Source organism: Ctenocephalides felis, unplaced genomic scaffold (genome assembly GCF_003426905.1).
Source record: "Ctenocephalides felis isolate EL2017-DRISC unplaced genomic scaffold, ASM342690v1 CF-g0.4_SCAFFOLD_01492, whole genome shotgun sequence".
Taxonomy (NCBI): domain Eukaryota; kingdom Metazoa; phylum Arthropoda; class Insecta; order Siphonaptera; family Pulicidae; genus Ctenocephalides; species Ctenocephalides felis.
Window position 1 is genome coordinate 10,314,271 of NW_020537646.1, and position 8,680 is coordinate 10,322,950.

The following is an 8,680-nucleotide window of genomic DNA, read 5'->3' on the forward strand; positions in this document are numbered from 1 at the left end:
TGATTTATATATGCATTTCATTTGACTATAATATCTATTTCATTAATATAATATCTATTATAATTAAAATATCTTTTTATAACTCTTCAGTCTTCTTTGTCTTCAATTTCCTTATAATATTTCTTTATTTTTCTTTTAAATTTATCGTCATCATTGGTCATCTTAACATTGTTTGGCAATTCATTATATATTTTACTGGTGCTCCATATGACATTTCCTCTAAATTTCTTCTTTCTATTGTGTTCGATGTGAAAATTGTTTTGTTGTCAAGTGTAGTGTTCGTGTATATCTTGATTTGTGTCTATTGTTGTACTTGTTTTAATTCTGTTATATTTCATATTGTGTAGTATTTCTTGGTTCCCACCATACCAAAGAAAAATTCAGTATTAAAATTTTTAATAACCAATTTATCATATATAGATAGGATAATCATTTGGATACTCTCTATTTTTATTACCTGAGATGTTATAGCAGAGAAATACTTTTATTTAATGTAATTATTTCAAGTTGCATGAAACAATTCCGAATAAAGCAACAAATCCCTATACCAATTAAAACAGATTTTAACTAAAGATTGCGTACATCTGTCGAATCTCGAATCCCAATCGAACTCTCTTGTCCGTATCACCGTATCCCGACCTTCCGCAACTGTCGGCCGTGGGCCACGAAGCCGTATAATGGTAGTAGATTACATCCAGCTATGTACATCCTGCTGTAAGCGCTTTGCGGAAGCACAATGTTGGCACAGAGCTTCGACACACATAACCTAAAGCCCAACAGCTGCGAGCTTTATCACCAAATGAGCTTCGGCTCATCCTCGCCGCAATGCAAATATAACCTACATTCTATTCTACATTCGCACTCAGAGCCAATTGATTTTTCATATGAAGTCGGAAATAGAGAAAGATTAAATGATAGAGGTTGGAGCTTAATGTATGTCGGAGCTTTTATGCATGTATTTACATTGATGCGTAGGTAGATTTCCTGAGTTGGAGGTAGCAACAGTTAGTGATGTGAAATTATACAAATTTTGAGTTAATAATAATGCATTATTTTGTACAAAACATAATTAGACTGTTAGTGTTAGAACTAACAAGTATATTTATCAAATAATGTAAGTAGAATTCCAAATATTATTAATTACTCCTGAGCATTTTGGCACACCTGGGCCAGCGGTGGCGATATCGGTTAGAACGTAGGCTAGCACCATCTAGTCCCGGGTTCGCTAGTTAGATTCCCGCTACCGCCAAGCCTGACATCAGGCAACTTTGATATCAAATTTCCACTCAAATATAGCCTCAAGGGAAAATCGCTTCTCGTGGGTATAGTTGCTTATATAATAAAAATGTCAGCAAATACTTCGAGTATAAAAAATTAGTCATAACTGGACTGGACAACTACTGGGTTGCCATCGATTCAAGATTCATATAGTCAAAACAGTTACTGAATGTCCTAAGTGTAATAGCTTGTAAATAAAATAAAAACAATAAAAAAGAAAAAAAAAATGGCACGCCTTAGAAAAAATGTATGTGTTATGCGTGGAAACAAATTTTAGTCGACGATTTCGGACAAACGGATCAACCGATTTCAATAATTTAAAAAACATTCCATGCCTATTAATGGTTACCTGTCTTTGCCAAAAACACATAGCACGTAGTTGTTAACAAAGGCAGATCAAGATGTTACAGAGATACGATAAAAAAAGCAGAAAATGGGAATCCACTTTTTGTAATAACAGAATATTTGATTTTATAAAAGTATATTTATTTTTAAACAACACAAATTCACTGGAAAGCAAACACTTATTTATCAAAATACCGTTGTTATAGCTCCGGGTATCTATTTAGAGGTCCTTGGTTTGACGCACACTTCCAACAGTCTGATGTCAAGAAAAGGTGCTTTCCGTTTTTACTAGAAAAATTTAAATAACAATATATTTTCAAGTAAAAATAATCCTTCTCCGATCAATAAAAAAAAGTATTTCTAATAACCATTTTATCACATATGGATAGGATCATAATTTAGATGCAATCTATAAAGCCAATAAGAAGTTCTGGTTGTTTCTAACAATTAAGCAAAATATAAATAAATATTTGATTTTATAATACTATTCAATGAAATTAAATATAAAAGTGTAATTTGAAATTAAAGTATTTATCTACGACTAAGAACGATGACAAAATTTCATCACCCACAGAAAGTACGAGTGCAACCCTCAAAGGCTGTACTCGTATAAATTTTATTACACCTCAACATTTGCTATTTTATCATACGCCGTTTTGTGTTATTTTTAGAGATATTGCGACCCTCTAAATACTTGACAGCAACCCCCAGGGAGAAACAACATCGCCTTAAGGAAGAAATGGCACATTAGTACAGCATGTTTGAGCGATATAAATTCCTATAAGATTTTTATCAGATAATTGAACTCACAAATCGAAAAAGCTATTCGATCAAACATTTCCCAAAACAAACAAGATTATTATAACCTCTAAAGCGACTTGTGGATATTAGAATCAAAATTTAGAGTTATTTTATAGTAGATATATATATATATATATATATATATATATTTTGTATGATTCTGAATTTGATGTTGACATATGTATTAACAAAGTCTAATAATCGGGCATAACATCAATAAAAAACATAAATTTCTTTCAAAAATTTATTTTAAATCCATACGTTTCGGCTATAATCCTAGCCTTCATTCAGTGGAAACTAAAATTAAAATTAAAAACTAAAACAATTGAATTGGAGTGAAAGGAAAAAATAAAATAGTAATTAGTACTTACAATTAGTTGATCTTTATATCTATATATATATATATTGTTGATCTATATATATATATATATATATATATATATATATATAGATTTTATGATAAATGATAGTAGATAGGTTAACGATAACCCATAAAATTTTATGTGTTATTTGGTTTATGCAGTATCCCACAAATGGGCATTCTGCTATGAAGGTTTGCCTACAATTTCTAACGATAATACAAATTACCTTCTATGTTAAGGAATGGAATTTAAAATAACATTTTATTACTATAATTTATTGAAGAAAAGTACTGTTGTAACATATTATACTAAGTAATTTTCCATTTCAGTTGAAGAAATCATAAAAGTAAAATTATATGGTATAAGATAGAGAATAGCAGTACAATGTATAGTTTTTTTAAATATAGATTTGACGAGAGTTCAAATAAGATATTTGAACTATCAATTTATCTACAGTCTGGTTTTTTACAACCCTATTCAACTATTTTATTTGATAAGTAGTTGTAGTTCAGATAAATCATAAAACGTCAACGCTATCATAAAAAATCTTTTACCTTCGATAAATTATTAGTTTTCTAGTCAGACTTTTCTATCCTTTCTTTGGACCCACTGCATTTACGCTTCAACAAGCTTCATAAAGTTTCTTTCACGATATATGGCATTCCTTGTTCCGATTTATTCTCTAGATGTTAAAAGTTCGTTCTATTCAAAAGCATTGAATCTTCTTCCACAGATGGCAAGTATTTGAACAGAAAATCGAATTTCTAGTAGTGTACTGATACAACAAGGTAATATGTTACCCACACTGTCAACACGAAACACAAAAGAAAATTTCCCTTTTCTGTTTACTCTGAACGACGATGTTTTTATTGTCCTTGCAAGACGTGATAGAACAAACGTGGGCTGGCAGGAAATGATATTTTGATATTAGTCTGCCAGAGCACATATCAGGAAAGTCTGTCGAATGCCAATATGAATTTATATCGTTTGTTAATAATAAGAGCGTGAACAGCAAGTTATTGAATACTTTTGGTTATATTTAGGCATTTGTAGACGATAGAAGATAAATCCTGAAAGAACTCAATTTGTCTCGAGAAAAAGTTTTAGGTACACTATCAAAAGATAGACAAAGTGAGCTTTTTCAGGATTCATCCTCAGGATATATTTTGGCTAATACAAAATAGTTTGTTGTTTGGCTTATAACAAATTGAGTTAAAATAAACTATTGTTGTAATGCCTTATAAAATATTCTTCAATGCACTTCACAAAATATATTTTTTGCCATCTGTGGAAGAAGATTATCGCTCTATTATTAATATTTTATAATGCCGGTAAACGTTTTAATTTTGGTATGATTTATTTATCAAATGAAGTAATTTCACAAAATAATAAAAAGCTAACAAATTTTTAATCAGAATCTCGAAGTCAACACTCAATTATTCCTTTACTTCATAAAAATCCTATAATTGCCACATAAAAAAATTAATCCAAGTTATTAACTATTTCTGTGATAATATATTTAAGATTTGGTCAATTGTATTTTTCAAACAAAAATAATTTTACGAATTTCAACGATTGATTAATAATATAATTTACTACATAAAAAACAAGCGTATATTTTCAAAAACCGTCATGGACAACCCCGATATCAAGCAGTAGTGATATTAATCTTTATTTGGAAATATAGATCTTAAATATGTTCCCAAGTAAAACTAGCCCTTCAGGCGTCAGCCCTATTAGATAAATTAATGTATAGAATAGCTGTATAGATAAATTTTAATAACAAAATAATTAAATAGGGATGGATCAACCGTAGGAGTGCCATCTAAAAAAGTACGACGTAAGAAGAAGTATCAGCATCAGCCCAACAGCTTATAGGACGTAAGGTTCTGATTGATGTTAAAATATGAGAGTAAAAAAAACTTTAAAATACTTCATAATTATATAATCACAATTATTCTATAACCTAATATCATTACAAATAATAATACTGAACAAAATTTCATTTATTTATTTCAATTTATTCTCATAAATTCGTACCTGTATATGTGCATAATAAAATATGCAGCACGTTTTGCTTTGTGCAAATATAACTAACAGAAAATTCCATCAGTAATAAGCGACTTTGTTATGGAAACAGAAAAACTATTCCACAATTAGTACTGTTGCTGTAAGCAAATAAAAGCACGGTATTTCTATAACACATTTTTAATATGCAAGTTCTCTATGAAAAATGAAATACCACTCTCTGCATTTATGGTAAATTATAAAAGAGCAAATTTGGTAATAGAGGCATTAATAATGTCTAAAATGTTTAATTAATGATATACTAAGTGCGAAAGAAAATTTATATTTGGCAGTGAAATAAATATTGCATCCTTTTAAAATCGTCATTAACATTAATAATTTGCAAGATCCATTTTTCATAAAAATAAATAATTTATAAATATTTTATAAATTACCAACTCTGCTAAATTTACAGTTGTATTTTATAGTATTTTCCTGCCAAAAAAAATTAATTTGTATATTTTTATATTCTTGTCAGAGATATAAGGATATAACATTCAATTCGTTTCAATAATACAAACTTTTACTAATATTGCAAAAACTGGCTTTAGGTCTAAAAATTATTCTAACCGGAAGAAAATCAGCATAACGTGACATTTACATTTTATTGCGAAATGAAAATGTGATAAAGTACACAATCAAATCCAATTTATAATGAAAACATAATTTCTGATATATATATATGTGTGTGTGTGTCTATGTATATATTTCTGACTTAGTCATTTGATATTACTATTAAATTTATATTAATGGTCGCTATTTTCATACTTTATCACAGGTGCTTATAAAGCTGAAGATAAATGCTTCCGATCTACATCACAAGCATTTTATAACGACGTAATAAAATGAAGTAATGTACAGGCTTTATAAAAGGTCAATACTTATTTCGATAGAAACGATATTTCATAGCCTTTTGCTTTCAATAATCGTAAAGAATGGGTCCCTAATATAGTATACTTCATTCTAGTGAACTATAAACGACTGAAATAAAGCATCTATTCAGTACATTGTAGCAAAACCTTTCTAATATAATCGAGCTCTTAGGGTTATATTGTTTTTATCTCGAAGATTATATGAAAAGCAACTTTTTGCAGTGTTCAAAGGATATTAACTAGTGGTGCGTGGCATTGTGTCTGAAGGCAAATTGCTGGTACTTCAATTTTTCCAATTAATTACTGGGACTTTATCTCATATTTCTTAATTTTGTCATATTAACATTTTAAAACTAAAATAAATCAGTTTAACTGAAGAAAGTTGAAATTCTTTATTTTAACTATATAAGAAAACTTCTTAAGAAGAATTTCATGAATTTTGGTACCTTGCCATCAGTACGAACCAAATGTTTTTTTGAAACATTCTAATCGGATGCTCCATTATCTCAAAAAATGCTATCTTCTGCATTTTTGCTCCCTGCTTTTGCCTAAAACTAATCAGAATATCTCCCCGAAAGTTTTTCGAATCATTCAAATCGGTTGCTCCGTGCTCCCAAAATCGTGGACGAGATATTGTAACCGAACACACATAGACATACACATAATGATGGATCCCTATGTTTAATCGTTTTTAAACAATATATATAAAAAAGTAGTTTAAACCAGCAAAGGTTTTTAAATAAATTATAAAATATTAATTTCAATTCTTTCAAAGTCAATTGCCATCTTGTTAAATTCGATCAAATCTGAAAATACCTATGATTTATAATTCGGTAACCAAAAAATTTAAATATTATTCAAACATGAAAAGTTTGTCGCTCGTGTTTGTCCATTTGGCGCACGCAACCATTATATTGATCTGAATATTTAGAATACACACAAATTGTTTGTCAACTCGAGGTATTGACTAGTATTGTGCAATAGATTTATTATTTAGATAAATATTTTTCCACGAGCCACTCCATTGTAAACTTGAAGTTGACACACGAAAATTTTGGATGGAATTGGAAAGTGACAAAAAGCGGCTTGCCATTTAAATTGCCGAATGAACATAGGAAAAACGTAATAATTCTCTTTCAATATTAATTTAAATGAAGATACTAATTGGTTTTGATATTAAAAATAATAAAATTTGTAAAGTCTCACATATTTCAAAATATATACAGTAACTGGTTACTATTTATATAGGAATGGAAAAGATTATATTGCATATCTGCAAGTATGTGTATTGCACCCAATATATTTTTTTAAAAATTCCCGAGAACCTAAATAATTTCATATATTACTAGAAGTAATATTTTAAGGGTTTTGAAATTTTCAGAAAATCTTTTATCATACATATAATATTTTCAACGGTTCTCTATTGTTCAAATTATTTTAATGCTTTGGCTTTATTTTAAGGTCTTATAAAATTATTAATATATTCCAATATTATATTGATTAAATTATTATATAAGAATAGTAGAGTATATTTATTTAATGCAAATATCTAATGTCTGTCTATCCCACATTTGTATTTCCTTGAATTTCTATTACCTTGTGATCTACAAATCAGTTTAAAAAATAACATTCTATTATGACGAATATTTACACGATTAATAATCCTTAACCCGTGAAAAGTGCTAATTGTGATAGTTTGCACTTATTTGACAGATAAAACTGGTTAATACTGCTTCTCTTTAAGACATTTGTATAAAAATTATAAAATTTGAGTTTCATGCATTCGTTGTTTTATTAAACAAATAATAATGAACGCATATCGAACCAAAATGCGTCATTATATGAGCAAACATTTATGAATACTTTATTGGTAAATAGAAAAAATATCGTATGAAGGTTAATTATCACGTGAGAGAAATGGATTAACGATTTTTAGATGATTTATATACTCATAAATAATTGAAATTGTCATTGTAAATGTCTTAATGATACTTAATCAGTAATCAAATCTTTATAATTTTGGCAAAACCAGATAATTTGTTTAAAAATGAATTTAAAATTAGTTTTTTGTAAGATATACGTTGGGGAAACAAATGTAAATATTTTAAATGAAGTTGAAAACTAATATTAAAAATGTCTAAATAAGTAGAGTCTTTTTTTCTGCCTCTACTCTACAATTAATAAATTGCTAGAAATGGCTAAAATACTTCTTTGGGACGACGCCATTTGAATAAAAAAAATATCAGCAATCATAATTTTTGTAGTTCTCATGGATTCAATAACATCATAATATATTTCAATATTGGGTGATAGATGTGTTCCTTTCTGAACAAATTTTGTGAAAAATAAGAACGTAGACCAAACAAATGTAATTTTCACCATTAATATTCATGGGCAACAACGTGCCTATACACGAACATGGTGCAAATTACAATAGTCATAAATCCGAGGGCCTGATCAAATTTTGCATTATTAATTTCATTGTATATTCTACGCATATGCTAAGTCAATAAAATATTCATGTGCTGGTGTAATAAAAAAAACGTACAAATGATATGATACGATAACTTACATTTTTCATGAACTTATCTTTCTTCAGTTATCTGTTACTGATTCATATTTCTTAGACAAAATATTTGGTGATTTGTGAAGTAATCACCGAAAAATTGTGATTTTTTTATTAAAAATATAATATAAAATCAGCAAAATATTTGATAATCTGTATCACACTTTATACAATATTATCAAAATTTTGTACGATCATTCTAGTTGGCAAAAGAATGAATTCGCATTTTGCTCGAGAGCGGGACATGGGAAATTGTTGGTAGTCTCAGATATAAATCGACGCTATTAACATTTTGAAAAGTTCGAACAAGAATCTTCATTTTAATCAAGATATTAATAAAACGGTATATAATCGTGTTTTTTTACAAAATTTTCAGGTTTTCTGCATTT

At 28.5% G+C, this 8,680-nt stretch overlaps 1 protein-coding gene across 1 annotated transcript in view; it reads right to left on the reverse strand.

The window, feature by feature from the left end:
• LOC113370816 (cGMP-specific 3',5'-cyclic phosphodiesterase) overlaps positions 1–8,680 on the reverse strand; it is a 141,820-nt gene that overhangs the window by 106,068 nt on the left and 27,072 nt on the right. The window lies entirely within an intron of this gene.